This window comes from Protopterus annectens, chromosome 4.part0 (assembly GCF_019279795.1).
Source record: "Protopterus annectens isolate FY-2018-M chromosome 4.part0, PAN1.0, whole genome shotgun sequence".
In the NCBI taxonomy this organism is placed as follows: Eukaryota; Metazoa; Chordata; order Ceratodontiformes; family Protopteridae; genus Protopterus; species Protopterus annectens.
Genome location: NC_056733.1, coordinates 1,568,055,564 through 1,568,075,496, shown reverse-complemented (window position 1 = coordinate 1,568,075,496; position 19,933 = coordinate 1,568,055,564).

Sequence of the window (19,933 nt, the reverse complement as noted above, 5' to 3'; positions counted from 1 at the left end):
TACTAAGGTACCTGCTACTGACCTCATGGAAGTATCCACTGCATTGTAAGTACATTTAGTTTTGTGGATGTGGATACCAACTTTGTCAGCAGATGCTTTAATACCTTCTCCTCTTCATCACTGTCAGAATGGGAATGCATGATAACATGTGCACTTTCTAAAAAAGACTTTTGGCAAAGCAATGTTTGTGGAAGACAGTTCTTGTTTAGTTCAGAGGGGTTCTGTTCCACCTCATAAATCTATTGGGTCTATATTATCTAATCGACTGCTTAGCTTGTTGAAAGCCTAAAACCTAGAATCTTGAACGGCCGGGTAAGTGAATTCTTTCATCGGGAAAGAATTCACTTGACCATGCCACACTAACATAAACTTGCAAGCCATAAAAAAGTGGGGGGCTTCACCCCCACACCCCCCTAACTAAATATACCAAACTCTGAGATTGCTCTACATTGGGGAAAGGGCAAATTCCCAATAATGGCCAAGCGAATTATTTCCCGATGAAAAAATTCGCCTATGTGGCCATTCGAGATTGTAAGTTTTCGACCCTTAGCTGTCATTGTTTAGGCATTCGACATGCTAAGGGGTCAATTAGATAATATAGACCCAATCTATCTACTACCCCAGGTTCTATTCCTGCTTGACTGGTGGCTGTTGCAGTTATTTTCTGTGGCTGCTCTGTTGAAGGTACAGAATAGTAGTCACATACTGTCTGTCGCATCTCTCTTGTATTCAAATGAGACACTGAGGAACTGCAGTGGGTTCAAGTTGTTTACTGTACATAAACACATTAGGAGCTGTAAGTGGAACACATATTTAAGCTGATTGGCTCATTACTTCAAACACACTCGCATGCGCATCTCCAGTCATACTTGCATTCACTCTAAACTATACAAAATGGCACTGATGTTGCACATGCTCAGTAACTTATATGCACATGCTATCTAACTACAGTGGCTGACTAGGTACAATACACACAATGATCTATGCTGTCTATCATAGACACACACACACACACACACACACACACACACACACACACACACACACACACACACACACACACACACACACACACACACACACACAACTGTCCAAGGAACCTCTGAAGTATGTACTTATCAGAGGTTAAGTAAATGGAACTTTTCCTGCAGCTGTAGTAAGGTCCTGGAATCGTCGTAGTAGAGACAGTGCAATCCCATCACCATATTAATGGTTTTCCCAGAGGATCCAGATGATAACAACTGTTGATCATCCAGATCAGTGCAGTTCTCAGGAATAATGTTCTTTCTCTTGAAACTTCTTTCTCCAAGTGGGATGAAGAAATGCAGCACAAAGTTCACTGTCTCATGTTCTGGTAGCCATTTAACTGATCTGTTATCCTGTGATCATTAAACAATATACCAACATCCTTTAAAAATCACAGCAGACGGACAGAAGGAGGAACACTTTCTTGTTGTAGAACTGAAAGTCTTCTTTTACTAGGACCCCATATAACTAGCAATAAGGAAATATATATCTTAGAATAGGTTTAGTTATTCAGTTACACTGTTATGAAGAAAATTAGTAATTTTGAGATGTGAATGTCTAACTTTGATGGCAACATTCATATCTCTGTTCCTTATATCAGTAAATGAGATACATGGATATTTAGGAAGAAGAATAGTGTACTAGTTGAGATGATAACAAAGAACAGAAAATAATGGTGATCAGGGAAATGGGTATGTTCCATCAAGAAAAAGTGGAAAGTCTTGGGATGCACACTTTGGGGGTGACAAGGGAGTTGACTGATAGTACATGATGTTGATGCACATAGTATTAGGTTCATAGGTTCATACTAGGCTATCTGCCCGAGGGCATTTATAAGCCTAGCCCATAGTTTTGTGGCTTACGCCACCCCTTTAGTTTGGAGAAACTATGCCCATTATTTTGCTGTGCCTCTGTCGAGCAGTGACACTGAGGTAACCCCTGGGGTGTATCTGCGATCTCCCATCCATTGGTCAAGATTCCTCTTGAACAAGGCCAGCGAGGTGCTCTGCCTCACATAAACCGGGATTTTGTTCCACAGCATAGGGAGTCTTTGGGTGATGAATCTATCCCTCCAGCACATCCTATTAATAACCGTGTTGAGGTTTAAGTCTCCGCCCTTGTGGCTCTGAGGGATCTAGATTTTTGAGATGAAGCATGTTCATCAAATCTGGGTTTGACATGGCCTTGTATGTCAGGCATAGGTCACCTCTGAGCAAGCGGTAAGCAACTGAATATAACTGGAGTTCTTTCAGTCGGGCAGCATAAGACAGATTTTTGAGACCCTTTATCCTTTTGGTGAGGAACTTTTGTGGCCTCTCCAGCTGCTGCAAGTGTCGGGTCAGATACATTCCGAATGGGGCATTGTACTCGATCATTGGTCTGATGAGTGATGAGTATAGGGAGACTATGACTTCCCTTGATCTAGATGTGAATCCCTTCATGATAAGGTGGGCAATGTAGAAGGTCTTCCTAACTACTTTAGCAATATGCGTGTCGAATGAAAGGCTACTGTCAACCTGGGTTCCCAGGTCCCTAATAACTTCTTCTGTGTTCAGGGATTGCCACCTATATGGTAGCTAGGGGTAACCTTATTTTTCCCGAAGGGTATGACTATGCATTTCTTGGCATTTAACTTTAGGCCATGGCTCTGGCACCAGTTATCCGTTTCTGTGAGACCCTTCTGAAGGATATCTGTGTTGGATGTGTTTTCAACTACGGCCCAGTTTGCAGTCATCTGCAAACTTTGTCAGCCATAACCCTCCTGTGTTTGCTTGTACTTCAGAAAAGTAGATGCCAAACAAGAGTGGGCCCAGGACTGAGCCCTGTGGGACACCACTTGTGACAGGCTTTGAGTCTGACATGGCGCCAGCAACTCTGACCCTGTGGGTTCTGTCACTCAGCCAGTTTGCAACCCATCTTGTAATGTATGGGTTTACATTTAAGTTGATGAGTTTTTCAATGATACCTGAGTGAGGTATTGTATCAAAAGCCTTCGCCAGGTCTAGGTAGGCTGTATGGACTGCATTTCCCTCGTCAATGGCCTTGGTGACTGTTTCGAAAAAGTCAACCAAGTTTAAAAGGCATGATCTGCCTTTGACAAAGCCAAACTGGGTTGGATCCAAAGTCTGCAAGTTCCCTATGTCTTTATTTATGAGATCCATTATGATCCTCTCCATGGCTTTGCAGATAAGGCTTGTCAAGCTAATGGGACGGTAATTTCCAGGGTCGGTGGAGGCACCGCCTTTGTGGAGTGGGACCACAGTTGCTGTGCGCCACTCCCTGGGTACGTATCTGGAGGTGAGACTAAGATTAAACAGCTGTCCTAACTGTGGGTTTAATTCCTCATTGAGTTCATGGAGCACACAGCCGGGGACACCATCAGGTCCCATGGATGCTGTGTTCTATATAAAGTAGCGGCATATATAAAAATGATGGAAAATAGGAGGAGCCATAAATGGTGGGTTTAAGGAATTAAGTTCAATATGAGGAAATATATTTTTTTCTCTAAGAGGTTTTTGGATAGTTCGACTACTGCTTTGGAGAAGGCGGAGGAACAAGGTTAATGTATAGTTCTAACAGATTCTGTGATAGGTTGTTAGATGGGTAGTTGCCAGTATCTGGTTATAATAATTCTGCAGGCACTATAAACCTGTGATGTTCTTCTGGTGGTTCTTTAGTGTGTCCACATGTCCATATTTATACCCATTTACCTGATGCAAGTATTAATAGATCCACTAAAATCACTTGCACTACTCTGAAATATTCCTTTGCAAAAGTCATGGCCATCCAAGACTGGGACATGGACTTACTCTGGCTCATGCTGTGGTAAGGATCTGGCCAGAAATGGCAAGTGTGGGACTGTTCTGTTGCTATTCTGTAACCCACAGTAATTCCATGAAACAAATTATATGCAAGTTATTTTGTTCTTTTTTTTCTGAACTCATCTGCAGCAGTACTGTGGCATAAATTACCTTAACAGTGACTCTTACTTTCTTACACTTCTTCAGGGACCTTTAATGATAAAGGAAACATAGCAGGAGATTTCAAAATGTGTTACTGTCATTGAAATGTGAGATAGAGTACTTGTTAAATATGTTCTTCTTTCTTTTCTCCTATTTTCCTCTCAGTATTTCCTTTGCTCTCTCTGGAGATCCTCCTTTCACTTTTTTCTTTCTTGAATTTGTAGATTCTTCTTATTTACTTTTCTTATTTTATACCATTTGTATTTTATTCTATGAAAGAAAAGCTTTCAAAGCCTTAACTCTTTTTGACTTTTAAATGTGTTACAGTGGTGTTTACAGTTATTAATGAAGCAGATTCCTTAGGCAAAAAAACACTTTCAATGAACTCATTTTTCATATTTTTTTTTCTACCCCACCCAACCATCCAGCACCTTTCTAGATGCTATGTGGTCCCATTCATTCTGTAATCAAGGCAAGAGAGGAGTAATGGTGAACTATTATCAGCAAAAGGTTCAAATTTTCTATTTTTGCATCCTGAACTCCCCCCAGTGGCTGGCATGCATGCATGCTGATATTCATGAGAGCCTCCTGTTCCTTCTTCCTTTCCATTACATGCATGTGTCCATGTACCAAAATTTCTTCTAAAGAAATCCGCAGTACTATGACAGCTTGACGGAGCCTGCATGCCTGTGCCCTATAACAAAGCAGTATGCTGTATACTAAAATCAGTAATGGGTGCCAGCATTACATTGGACTGTATTGCCTTCTTCCTCAAGATGGGTGAGTTGACATTGGCCACTCACTACTAATTCCCTGGCCAGGTCTTTTGACACCAGGGTGGTAATAATTCCTGGGTAATTCAGATCATGTGCATTTATCTGTCCGTGCCACAGAGCTAACAAGGTCTTTAGGGGTTATTTGTTTACCTTAAACATATTTGTCCATATACTGGCTACCTGTCTGATATGCAAATTACAAGTTCTAAAGTGTTGAAGGCTGGAGCCATAACTGTAGAAAAGCTTGGGGGGGGGGTGCATTGTACCAACAATGTCAAGTCCTGTTTTCCACATCCCCATATAGTATATATAGAAGCTCCAAGGTCACACTACCTAGAGGTAAAATAAATACTTGATTTTAGAGGGCAATCAACTATTCTCTTCACTATACATTTACACAAGTTTGGAGTTTGTATATTCTATACATTTAGTATGTGGGGGAGTTTGAGGACAGAGACCCCATATAATTTGACTCAGAGGGTACAGCTTCCTGCAAATCAAGTTGATAAATATTTTATTGTGTATTAATACTGTTTTGTTTCACTCTTCAGCTTATCAGAAGTAATTCAGGTGTGATAGTTCATGTGTTATTTTTACAGATTAAAATGTCTTCTGCTTCATTTACTAGAAACTGGTGAGAATTGCAGCATATAATAGTGAGTTGAATTTTGCACCTTATTATTTTACAAAACAGTTGTGCCAACAATTCTAACACTCGTAGTTACTTTAGACATAGTTGTGATTTGTTTTTTAGTGGCCAGTCATTTGAAGTAAATAAGATCTTAGGATGCTATTCATGGTGCTGGGGGTAAAGTGACTGCTGTGCTAGGTTTACTGACAGGATTGCAAAGGAAAGTGTGTTAAGATATGCACAAGGCTATTATTAAAGGTCTTCCCGCAGTGGCCACAGAACTTTGCACAGTGTAGTTAATATTTATTTATTTTTGGTATTAATTATGCAAGTATGCCCAAGTTTGGATAGTGACCGTTGGGTGACTGCTGACCTTTACTTACTAAGGTTTGACATGCAACTTGTATATCAAAGGTGTCATACAACTGCTCCCCATGGATATGTTGGGTGATAGTCCTATAGACCATGAGTAAGTGTTGGAATGTGAGTTTGATGCTGAATTTCTGTGATGTTAGGGATGTACTGGATACAAGGGAACTTCTTGACATTGATTGGACAATGCTGCAGAATCCAGGTCATGACTGAGAGGTCCTGCCATGTGTTGTGACAGTCTAATGGACACTTGCTGCCTTCTTTTTTGTTGCAGCCCCCAGAACCCTTGTAACATTTCCATAGATACATATGGGTTCTAACCTACTCATACTCTCTGCATACTCTCTGTACCCCTCTCTATGTCTTGGTGTGTATCCAGTGTGTGTCTGGTAAGTCTTTAGTACTGTATACACGGAGGCGGACAGGGATGCTGTATGTATGGGTCTATATTATATGAATGAAAATTCATATAAGTGAACGCTCTAATAAGTGAAACTCCTGGACATGGGGATGCGTGTTGTGGGATCGCAGTATGGTGAAGATTGGAGTTTTTGTCCTTTCCTCACTGCAGTGCAATCTCGGAGTTGGAATATATATTTAGCTGGGGTGTGGGGGGCACAGCCTCCACAATATTGTTTTCAATGTCTGGGATTTTCGCTAATTGAGCGTTCGCTTATATGAACGTTTGTTCATATAATATAGACCCATATGTACAACCATCCTATATATGAGAATCATCATGGCATTGTTCCTGGTCTCCACCATTCCCATACACTGATGAAATTCCTGATATCCATCCATCCACAACCCCTTTTTCCATATTTGCACATGGGGTTGGGGTCACTTCAACAGTGACAATGATCTAGAGCCAAGTTTCACGCAGCCAGGTGGCTAGCCTTGATGCAGCTGTTCTTCTATTCCACCCTGCAATACTCTAACCATTTCTACCAGATTCTCAGTAACATTATGGCACTGCATATCTGCTGCCAGTCTGCCAAGGCCTTGCATGTTTCAGGAGCTAACTGTGGAAAATTCCTTTGCCTGGGAACTCTTTATACAGGTGTGACAGTGGGCGGTGTTACCTCTGAAACGGTAGTCTGTTTTTCAAGGTGTTCTGGCTGTTCATGTGAAGTAGGTGTTGAGCTATGTGGTGTCCCCCTGCTGTAATTTCATTTCCTCAGTCTGCAGAATGCCAGTCTGTGTCACTGCCTATGGACTTACCCACCTGCTGTGGAGTAGGTGATCCTGCTTGTGCACATTTTGATTGTGTGTCACTATTTTCAGGCTGTGTCATGAATATAAGAGTTATGGCACTATCACTGACAGCCATTCTACTGTCAGTATCTGACTGCTGTGCTGAAGCACAGGAAGTGTTTTTCTGATACTGACCCTGTGAAGAAATATATGAGTATATGGTTAATGAGACCTATGACAGATGAACTGATTTACAGAGAATGACATGATGGCTACGCTTACCAAGCAGAGATGTTTGACCTTGTGCCAGATCTGATCTGGATAATGAGAAATGTGAAGGGTTATATGTAGACAGGTGTCATGGCCAGTGCCTCCCAGCATAACAACACAGTAACTTTGCACATTGCATGTCTGCTGTTGCTGACTGGGCCTGAAAGTACCAATGTCCACACAACCTCTGATAATTCCAGTAGCATCCTCATCTTTATCAAAGTCATCAACCCAAATAGAGACACAAGGTACTCCTTATCTAATGTTATAGTTTGCAGTGTGGAAGAACCACCACCAGCACTACTAAGACCAATTACATTTTGCCTAGCCTTTGTCCATTGCCTATGTCTCACCATGTGATTTGCTCTTTTCCTACACTGTGCAAGGGTGATTCCTTGCCCCTACAGCATTTATGTCAGCCATTTCTTGATTGCATTTCTTAGCTTTCTTGGCCTCCTTTAAGACCCCTTTGGCAAACAGATCTTTTCCATATGTCCACAGATCTTTCATCCGGATGTGGTTCTCCTCTTGACTAAAGTTGTCTGTTTTGTGTCTTGTTACATTTTACTGCAGTGTTTTGGGTCAAAATGAAACCAGTCTCCCATTCAGGATAGTTAAGTTTTTATTTGTTCCTTCATTCAGGATCTTCTTCTTCTTTCGGCTTTTCCCAGTTAGGGGTCACCACAGTGGATCACCTGTCCGCTCATGATTGGCAGTGGAGTTTTGCGGTGTCGAGTTGTCAGCCCAGCACCTATCCTTCCATGGAAGGCACACACTGACACCTAGGGCCAATTTAGAGTATCCAATCCACCTAAAGCATGTCTTTGGGATGTGGGAGGAAACCGGATCACCCGGAGGAAACCCACGCAACCACAGGGAGAACATGCAGACTCCACACAGAAGGCACCCCAGCTGAGGATTGAACCAGAGAATTCCTTCATTCAGGATAATAATGGAAAATGCTGAGGATTACTTCAGAGTTGTGGGATTTCAGTTATGTGGGTAGTATGGTGTGTCATGTTAACATATTGAAAGTATTAAAGGTATAGCTGCAACTGTTTAATGGCAGGGTGTGGTCATGGGTAGGGTAATGTATATCATGAATTACTTCAAATCAGTTTCCTGCTAACCGTTGGCAGTATAAGCTTTTAGCAGTTAGTACTGTCACACATGAGCATAGCAGTGAAAATGGTACCAAACACATTCCCAGTCATGCTATTCATGAGGTACAGAAATACTATTAACTGTCAGGTCTTATTGGTAACATATGGTAACTGTACATGGGATCTCAGAGATCTCACTGTATTTCACCAGCTGCAGGGCATTTCTGCTAATGTCTGCCTATTCTACTTTTTCTAACATCTCTTCAGTTAATTTTCACTTTTCATAGACTGTTGATGAACTTGGTTAAGCTCAGTTTAAAGTGGTAGACTGAGACCAAATGGCGTTAAGTATGGGACTGATTTAAGAACTTTTTATGTAAGACATGCTGAGTTTTAAGAATTACATTGTTGCATAGATGTGTATGTTTTGTTACAGGTGTATATACATTCAGATGGCTGTGGTTCAGCTTAACTGCCAGGTGATAATTCTATGCCAATGGTATAGCATACCAGAGTATGACTGAGGTGCGCTTGGCAGATGTTCATTGTGCATACAGCTGCAGTAATCACAGATGGGTTTTCAGCCGTTAGGCGGTCCCTCGGTCGGCCGAATTCCAAAGTCTTGGTCCGGCGTCGGTTGTCGTCGCTTACTCTTCTGACGTCAGTAAGGCCAGAGTATATAAGACACAGCCGAATCCATGTTCTCCAGTCTTTTTTGCCGTGCGGTGCCCGAAGCAGAAGCAGTTCGCAAATGCTGGTCGGCCAGCTCCTGAATTACGAAAATAATTGGAACCGAAGTCTTCATTAAAGCTAAGTACCCCGTTGGGGAAACTTTTCTTGCCTCAGACTGATGTCAGAAAAAGTTAATAATTGTATTTCTTGTGGGAAGCAAATACTGCATAAGGATTTCCATTCCCTTTGCATACCTTGTTTGGGCCCAGACCACGACGTCTCGGGCTGTCGCTTTTGCGCTACCTTCAATAAACGCACTATCAAGCGTCGGGCGGAGTTCGCCCAACACTACTTTGGTAAAGCTTTTGACTATAAAATGTCGTCGGACACTCCGACTACCGTTTTGCCCAAAAAACGCAAGGAAAAGGACCGACACGCGAGGCCCGCGGTCCCCGCCGACATCACGCCAAAACAGGCTACACATGGTCCGGTTCTCAGCGAGACGCCTTTGCAGTCCCTGACTACCGACGACACTCCTTTGGCGGTGTCCTCTGTACCCGAGACCGCTGGATCCTCGGCCCCTTCTCAGACTACAACCGAAGCCCCTGCTAATGTCGAGCCTACTAATGTGGACAGGTCCACCTCCACCCATGGTGTGTTTAGGCCCTCATCTTCTTTTTCAATTAAGGCCTTTACTAAATCCAAAGCAGCCAGGCATCCCTCGAGGCCTGTTGCACAGGGCCCATCTCCTGGACCCATGCCTAAGAAACAGATGCTTAAAATGGCTGAGGATCTAATTACTCTTATCAGAGGTTCTCAGCCTCCTCCTGACAAGAGACCCAGAGTGGAGGAAGAATCTCCCTCTTCTGATCAGGGATCCATTTTATCAGAACATTCTGATGCAGAGGAACACTCTTACTCCCCTTTTGAGGACTCGGATGCAGAACAGTCCATTCCTTCTGTATCCCCTCCTGAGGATTTTTCTTTTGGGGAAACCTTGCATACCTTGAGGGAACACTTCCATTTGGAAGGCCAAGACTTTTCAGATTCCAAGAAAAGACTTAGGGAATTTCTTTGGTTATCTCAGCACAGACCTCTGGCTATACCCCCTGTTTTGGATGTACTAGATGATGTCTATTCGGAGGCTTGCCTTAACCCTGATTCTCTGCCTCCTGCGCCAGTAAAACCTGATAGGTATTACAGAGTACCCAGTTCTCACCAATTTCTCTACAAAGGCCATAATGCTGATCCTGAAACCATTTCACAAGGCCCCAAGGGATTAAAGGCCTCCACTGCCAAAAATCCACTTCCTGCAGAAAGGGAATCCAGATCTCTAGAAAGGTGGGGTAAAAAGGTATATACCTCGGCCACCCTAGCCATGAGGGCCTTAAATTGTCAGTTTCATATGCTTAAATGTCAACAGTTCCTGTTATCACAATTAAGGAACAAAATGTCTCAACCTGAACAACCAGATTTAAAAGAGTTACAGGATATGATGCATAGTGCGGAGCAAGTGGGTAAACACACCTTACAATGTGGTTATGATGCCCTAGAGGCTTCCAGTAGAGCGGCTGCCACAGGATCAGTCATTCGCAGACATGCCTGGCTTAGGGAACAAAATCTGCCTGATCATGTGAAAGCTAAACTTCTTGATGCTCCTTTACAAAAGGATGTGCTGTTTGGTACTAATGCTGAGGAGATACTACGGAAAATGGAAGAAAAAGCCAAATCTATGCAAACTGTCAAAGCTTTCTTACAGGTCCAACCACCACGTTTTAGCAGAAATTGGCCTTCAAAAAACTGGTCCTTTCCAGCCACTGACAAGCCCCAAAGAGGTAGATACAGATGCACAAGGGGCAGAGGGCAATCACAAGCATCATATAGAGGCAGACAATGGCAATCTCCAGCACCAAGAGGTGGTGAAGACAGTGCACAACAATACAGGAAGCAAACCCAATGACTCCCTCATTTCCATGCCAAGCAAGTTTCAGCTGGCAGCACCTTTGGGAGGGAAACTAGCATTATTTGCAAGCAATTGGCATATTGTCACAACAGACAAATCGATACTGGACATTATAAACAGGGGCTACAAATTTCAATTTCACACTCTTCCAAAAATGAGAGGCATGCCAAACCTGCCACAAAATCAAAGGGCAGAGGAGCAACTGCAAATTTCAAAGCTCCTAAACATGAGAGCTATACAAAAGGTACCTACACACCAACAAGGTCAAGGTTTTTATTCAAGATTTTTTCTGGTACCAAGAAAAGGAACCGACTGGAGACCCATTCTGGACTTATCCATCCTAAACACATTTCTACTCGTACCAAAATTCAAGATGCTCACATTACAGCAACTTCTTCCCATGCTGGGCAAGGAGTTTTGGCTGGTAACATTGGACCTCAAGGAGGCATACCTGCATGTCCCAATCAGACAAAGCTGCAGAAGATACCTCAGATTTCTTGCAGGTTCAATCCGCTATCAATTCTCTGCATTGCCCTTTGGCTTATCTACTGCGCCCAGAGTATTCACAAAGTGCCTGGCATCAGTGATTGCCTACTGCAGACTTCAAGGGATACAAATTTACCCTTATCTGGATGACTGCCTGATCCAAGCGGACAGCAAACACATACTACTGGAACATCTGGCATATGTGACACGGTTACTGCTTTCTCTGGGATATACCATCAACAAGGAGAAATCAAGGCTAACACCATCTCAGAAAATAACCTTCCTGGGTGCCAACTTGGACACAAACACCCAGATGGCATATCTTATGCCAGAAAAACAAGGGCAACTATCTCAGTACTTCAAAACACTAGCAAAAAGTACCAGGCTTACTGCAAGGAAAATCCTGCAGGCTCTGGGATTCATGGCATCTTGCATTCTTCTAATCCCATGTGCAAAGCTGCATATGAGGAAACTTCAATGGTACCTAAAAAATCTATGGTCTCAACACAGTCACAGTTTGGAAGCAATTATACCAATAATTCCATGTTTGCAAAAGGAATTTCTATGGTGGGCCCAAGCATGTCAGGTAAACACGGGCCTTCCATTCTGCAAGCCTCAAGCAAAACAAGTCATAACCACAGACGCCTCAGATTACGCCTGCGGGGCGCACATGAAGGACAGGTGCATTCAGGACAGATGGTCCCAAAAGGAAAAGCACCTTCACATCAATCAAAAAGAAATGCTAGCAGTAATAAATGCAACTACAGCTTTCAAGGACTTCCTGCATCCAGGACAATTACTGATAAGAACAGACAACACCACAGTAATGTGGTACATAAATAAACAAGGAGGAACACATTCATACCCCTTGTGCAGACTAGCCATGACTCTTTGGAACTTGGCTCTGGAAAGACAAATCGAACTTCAAGCACAGTACTTGCCAGGACTGGAAAACCCACTGGCAGACACTCTAAGCAGAAATATGACAGATCCATATGAATGGAAGTTACATCCTCAGGTGTTTACAGAGATAATTCAAGCGTGGGGGAGGCCAGACATAGATCTTTTTGCCTCACACAGGAACCACCAATTGAAAAAGTTTTGTTCAAGGACCTTCCATCCAAAGGCCTGGAAAGTGGACGCCCTTTCATTCAGTTGGACAGCATGGACAGTTTATGCATTCCCACCTCTGCCTCTTCTGCCCAAGGTGCTTTTGAAAGCAAGAACAGACAAACCGAGGATGATACTGATTGCTCCAGATTGGCCAAGGCAACACTGGTATCCACTCCTGAGGAACCTAACACATACTCCTCCCTGGTCCCTGCCTCTAATACCTCTTCTGCTGACTCAGAACAGCTACAAAACTCTTCACAGTCAGCTGAAAACACTCAATCTCGCTGCATGGAAAATTCCTTAACACCACAACAGACCCTACTCTCCAGGGAGGTGCAGGATGTCATTCTGGAGGCCAGAAGACCATCTACTAGAAAAGCTTACTCCGCAAAATGGAAGCAGTTTTGCTGTTGGAATGAGAAAAGAGGCCAGGACCCTAGAAAATTGAACTTGCCTCAGGTTTTACAGTACCTAGCTGAACTACTGAACAGTGGACTTTCATTTTCTTCCATAAAAATACATGCCTCAGCCATTTCTGCAGAATTCAACACAGATCCTCCTTTATTCTCTCACCCACTCTTACGAAAGTTCCTCAGAGGGGCTAAGAATATAAGACCTCCAAGGAAGCAACCAATACCAGCCTGGGACCTTAATTACATACTAGAAAAATTAACATTGCCTCCTTTTGAACCTGCTGCCTCAACAGATTTGCAATATTTGTCCTGGAAAACAGCTTTCCTTCTGGCCATCACTTCAGCTCGTAGGGTTTCTGAACTACAGGCCCTCATGGCGGTGCAGCCCTTCCTCATCTTCCATCAGGACAGGGTTTCCCTTCGTACCAATCCATCTTTTATGCCAAAAGTGGTATCCAGGGTAGCCTTAAATCAAGCCATACACCTACCTACCTTTTATCCTAACCATCAAAACAAAGGGGAAAGGCTGCTACACTCTTTAGACATCTATAGGCAGCTACGTTATTATTTGGACAGAACAAAGTCCTTCAGGAAATCAGAACAACTTTTTGTGTCATATGCCGTAGGGGCTCAAGGGAAACCAGTTACAAAACAGACCATTTCCAAGTGGATTGGCTACTGCATACGGTTTTGTTATTCCTATCATGGGAAATGTGTCCCTACTGGTATCAAATCTCATTCCACCAGGGCCACAGCCACCTCTACAACCTTCCTCAGAGGTGTTCCTACTAAAGATATTTTGGAGGCAGCCACTTGGAGTTCTGTACATACCTTCACTAAACACTACCACCTGCCCTTATATTCCAGAACAAGAGCAGGCTTTGCCACTGCTGTTTTGCAGGGCATTCTGGCTCAACCCAGTTCCTCATAGTACCTACCACCCTATGCATAGCTTTGGGACTCTACCCATCTGTGATTACTGCAGCTGTATGCACGATGAACATAGTACAGTTTTGTACCTACCATAAATGTAGATGTTCGAGTGCTAATACAGCTGCAGTACAGGTTTCCCTCCCTCCTTCCCCACTTGGTAAAGGCATGGGGCCTAACAACCTCTTCATACCACTTGACTGGGTTATCCTGCTATGTTTTATTTGCTTGCTTACACTGATTTTGCATTACATTGCATTGCTTGCATATGTAGATAAGCTTTATTTATGTATTGCCTTCCTTTTGGGGGCACCTGACATCTGGGGCAAGAAAGACTGAAGAACATGGCGTCGGCTGTGTCTTATATACTCTGGCCTTACTGACGTCAGAAGAGTAAGCGACGACAACCGACGCCGGACCAAGACTTTGGAATTCGGCCGACCGAGGGACCGCCTCTGAAAACCCATCTGTGATTACTGCAGCTGTATTAGCACTCGAACATCTACATTTATGGTAGGTACAAAACTGTACTTTATGCACATTCGCAAGTTTATGTATTTCTAAGACCACTAATGACTACTTAAACTGTGCCACCACTTCTTGCCATAACTGTCATATCCACTAGATGTAAAACAGACCCATAACCTACCTGAAAGCCAAAAAAGCTTACACTGAAATTACGTACTACTACAGAACTGGTTATGTGTTAAGTAACCCCCCTTAAAATTACTGTAGGAGTAATCTTCTTCTGGCTTTTCCTAGTTAGAGTTCACCACAGTGGATCATCTGTCAACTCATGATTGGCAGTGGAGTTTTACAGTGTTGAGTTGCCAGCCCGGCACTCAACCTTCCATGGAAGGCACACACACACACACACACACACACACACACACACACACACACACACACCTAGGGCCAATTTAGAGTATCCAATCTACCTACAGCATATCTTTGGGATGAAACCAGAGCACCCGGAAGAAACCCACGTGACCACAGGGAGGACATGCAGACTCCGCACAGAAGGCACCCCAGCCGAGGATCAAACCAGAGAACCTCTTGCTGTGAGGCAGCAACGCTAACTGCTGCACCACCATGGCCGCCCCTACCTTTACCAGATGCAATCAAAAACTGGAATACAACCAAACAGGGAAAAAAACAATGGCAACAACATATATATATATCTATATATATATATATATATATATATATATATATATATATATATATATATATAAATAATCATATAAAAAGTGCTTTGTGCAGTCAGACTTTCATTACTTTATTTCAGGTGCTATACTGCTAAGAACCAAGGCAGTTAATTTCATTTTATTAAATTAAGGACTGTTTTATTGTTTATATAATTCATTTTCTCTTTCTTTTTGGGTTCTATGGTATCACTTTTGTGTTTGTTAAGCTGGCTACAGTATATGTAACATCAGAATATCATATTATAGTCCATTTTCAGTTTGGGTAAGTAGTTTCTGCATCTTTTCATGTGATTTATCTGTTAATCATTTTTATTTGTATACTTTTTAATTATGTTTATTTTTTCAGACTCAGACAGTTTTTGTCTTACTCTAGAGTGACAGTTCACCTATCAGGACTTATACTTAGTGTCTTCCACAGCAGTCAACTTCAAACTTAACAAATAAAATGTTGTTACTATCTGTTCTACTATTTAATTTCCATTACACAGGGGTCATTCTGTTTCTCTGGTTTACTGTAACATCACAGTTTTTCTGTGAATATATGCTCTTTATATAAAACTAATCAATAAGCATTAATTTTGACATTGGATAATACTTTATGCAATGCGTCTTTCAAAATCCTTTACTAATATAGAATAAGGGCTGTGAATCTGCATACGTATTTATCTTTTTGCATACTTGTATAAAATTGTCATATTTCTCTTATAATGAACAACTTGTAGATAAAAATACCTTAAACTCCTACACCTAGGGAGACTTAAATATGTCATTTCCTGAAGCATCAAACACTAATAAGCTCGCTGTTATTGGGAAATCATAGGGTCTATATTATGAAATCGAAAACCCATTTCAGCGAACACCACAACACCGACACACATTGCCCGAACCGCAAATACGCTGAACCCCCTAAACCGCAAAATTTCAAATCTTGAATCGTCATAGTCAGCCAACACCACCGTGCGCTACATACCCAAACATAATAAATAAAACACATGTATACACTAACCAAACCCTGCATCTAACCCTACACTAAACCTTACATACATTACTATCTATGCACTTACCTTAATCCGCACCCTAACCCTAAGGTCCGTATCGCACACTTACCTTATGGAGCTATACCGCAGATGGGCCAACCATGACAATTCGACATTGCGTGTTTCAAGGTTTTGAACGTTCGCCATTACCGCAGTTCGCGCTATATGTCTAACTCAATTCTGATTCGCTGAAATGGGTTTTCAATTTCGTAATATAGACCCAAATCATAAATGCTCATTTAGACCAGGTGAGAATATCCCACCTAGTCTAATTATCCAAGTTTTTTTCTTTAAAATATTGTGCCATACTGCCTTGTTAATTCTATTACCCTGAATTTTATCAATGACGACAAACATGAGTTGTGCAGCGTGTTTAATAGAGTGTTTATACAAAGCATTAGAAATACGTTTATTGCTAATGTCACACAAATGTTCCGAAATATGTATCCTAAAAGGATACAAATTTTGTCCCACATAAAAACCAGAACAAGTGCAATTCACTAAATATTCAATCCAGTCAGTACTACAGTTGCCAAATATCTGAATATTTTAAATCTTCAGGGTATTATTGCTGGTAAATTGCTTACCCTTTGATACCAATTTACACTGAACAATGACCACAAGGGATACAACCAACCAAAGCCCCCCCCCCCGACATTTGTTGTGAATTCTCATAAGTGGACTTCTTTTTGTAATGATTAAATAAACCACCCAATGTTTTGCCTCTTCTAAATGAGAAAAGGCATCTGAGTGTCAAAATATCACATAACTTGTCATCAGACAACAATATATTCCAGTGTTTTTGCACTAAATCAGTAAATCCAGATGTAATTCACCCTTAACTAGTAATGAATCTAAAGATATTGTTAACCCTATTAGTTTCCTTATTCCTATACTGTAATAACTGAGACCTGTCTTGATTTTGTACAGAATTACAAATTTGAATAATGTTTTTTATTGTATCCTCTGCGTCAGAATCTAGTAATCATATCACACTGTTGTGGAAATGCCTGTTCTGATGAACAAATTCTCTGGATACGCAAATACTGTGACTTAGGAATGTTGTGTATAATATGTCTGGGATTCTCACCTGGTCTAAATGAGCATTTATGATTACCCAATAACAGTGAGTCTATTAGTGTTTGAGGCAGTATTTATTTAGTTGTGTAACCTAGACTTTTATACACCGATGAAGGCTATAATGCCAAAACTGGTCTGTTTGTTTCTCATCTTTTGATGAGATTTATTTTTCTGCCTCAATAAAAAGTTTATTCAACCTCACTTGAATGGTGCTGGCCATTTTTGTTTTTTGCTATATTCTATTTTGGCTGTTGCACCCTGCTGTACATGCGGAAGTTTGGATTTGAAGAATTCTTTATAGGTGATCCATAATATTAGCTGTTCTATATTAGAATTTTTTTTCAATTATATAAAAAATATTTTAAGAGAACTTATAAATTAACACTAAGTAATATAACCAGTTAACTTAAAGGCGTTATAATTAGGGAGAAAAACAAATATGAAACCTGAGTGGTTAGCAGTTCACAAAAAACGTTCAAGATTATATTAATGGTGAAACACACACAAGACAAGATTATCAATTTCAACAATTGGCTTAAGTATTGGTGTCATTCAAAGGGGATCCAATTCCTGTCAGCCTGGGATGACATGCTCGACAAGCCACGATGCTTCGCTAGGGACGGCTTGCACCTGTCACCCCTGGGCTTTCGGATATTGGCAAAGGCTCTTGCTACCCCCATAGTGCCTTTTTTAGGCAAGGCTCAAAAGACAAACCCACCTCCATAGGTATCACAAGGGATAAGAAACTAAGAGTAATGCTACTCAACGCCAGAAGTCTAAACCTAAAGATGCATGCACTCGAAACTCTCCTTAGCATGGAGAACATCGATATCTGTGCAGTAACAGAAACCTGGTTCAAGGCTCTCGAGAGCACCCCAGCACTACCAGGTTATACCTCATACCATGCTTTTCGGCCCCAAAACTTGGACCTAACCACAAAAGGAGGGGGAGTATCAATATTCGTCAAAGATACCCACACCTCCAGGTTGGTGGCACAGCACGAAGCATCAGAGACTATCCATGTGCAACTAACAGTGGGTAAAACTGCCTTCCAATTTATAGCCTGCTACAGACCACCCTCCCAAACCCAGGAACCCCACTCGGCCTTCCTGAAAACACTGGTAAATATGAAGGTCTCTCCAAACACCATTATATTGGGTGACTTCAACTACCCAACCATAGACTGGGAGCATTACTCTAGCTCCAACACCCTAGCCCAAAGGTTCCTAGAATTTATAAACTCAAATGCTATGGAACAACTTGTTACCACTCCCACAAGAGGGGAAAACATACTGGACCTGATCATCACCAACATGGGGACTCTATGCTCCAGACCAGAAGTGTATCCCTCACTGGTAAGATCAGACCATAAACTAATCTCATTGGATATTCACATCCCGACCCCACCCCATGCCCAGAAAACCACAGTGAAAAACTTCTCTAAAGCAAATTTTACACTCCTCAAAACCAAGGTGGAATCCTTCAAAGCTCCCGGGCCTGTGGATAATACGGCCCAGACCGCAAAATCCTTTATAAATGCATTCTATGAACACCTTCAGGAATGCATGGATCATGCAATCCCAAATAAAACCAAGACCCAATCCTCCAAAGGCAGATGTCCTGTCTGGTGGACCCCAGCCATAAACAAACTATACAATAGAAGGAGGAAGCTACTACATGATAGAGCAAAATCCCAAAAAGGGAAGGCATCTCTGATCAGTATTAGCAAAAAACTACGGGCACTCATAAAATCGTCTAAGGCCAGCTTCGAGAAAAATTGCACAGGACACTAAGGATAATCACAAGGCTTTCTTTAGTTATGTTAGGAACCTGGGTGGGAATTCCCAGATATGCTCAGAATTAGTCCAAAATGACAAAAAATACACCGAACCCACAGACATTGCCAACATCCTAGCTGACAGGTTCAGCGCAAACCCCCCCCCTCCCCACCAAAAGGGCTAATATCTATCCCAGCAGAGTGCTGCCCCCCTGACATCTCAGATGCTCAGGTAAGAGCTGCCCTCTCCAAAGCAAGAAACACAGCATCAATGGGACCAGACGGTGTCCTGGGCTGTGTCCTACATGAACTCCAAGAAGAGCTAAACCCAAACCTAAAACTACTGTTCAATCTCAGCCTTACTACAGGATATGTACCCAAAGAGTGGCGTAAAGCAACAGTGGTCCCTCTCCACAAAGGTGGTGCCTCAACGGATCCTGGAAACTATCGCCCCATAAGTCTCACTAGCTTGGTCTGCAAAGCTATGGAAAGGATCATCATGGACCTTATAAATAAAGATATTGCGGACCTGCAGACACTGGATCCTACCCAGTTTGGCTTTGTTAAGGGCAGATCCTGCCTCTTGAACCTGGTCGATTTCTTTGAAACAGTCACCAAGGCCATTGACAAGGGGAAAGTGGTTCACACAGCCTACCTGGACCTTGCAAAAGCCTTTGATACAATACCCCACTCGGGCATTATAGATAAGCTCACCAGCTTAAATATAAACCCCTATGTCACTACATGGGTTGCAAACTGGCTCAAGGACAGAACCCACATGGTTAGAATAGCTGGAGCCATGTCAGACTCCAAACCAGTTACAAGTGGCATCCCACAAGGCTCAGTCCTGGGACCTCTCTTGTTCTGTACATATTTTTCGGAGGTACAGGCCAACATGGAAGGACTGTGGCTGACCAAG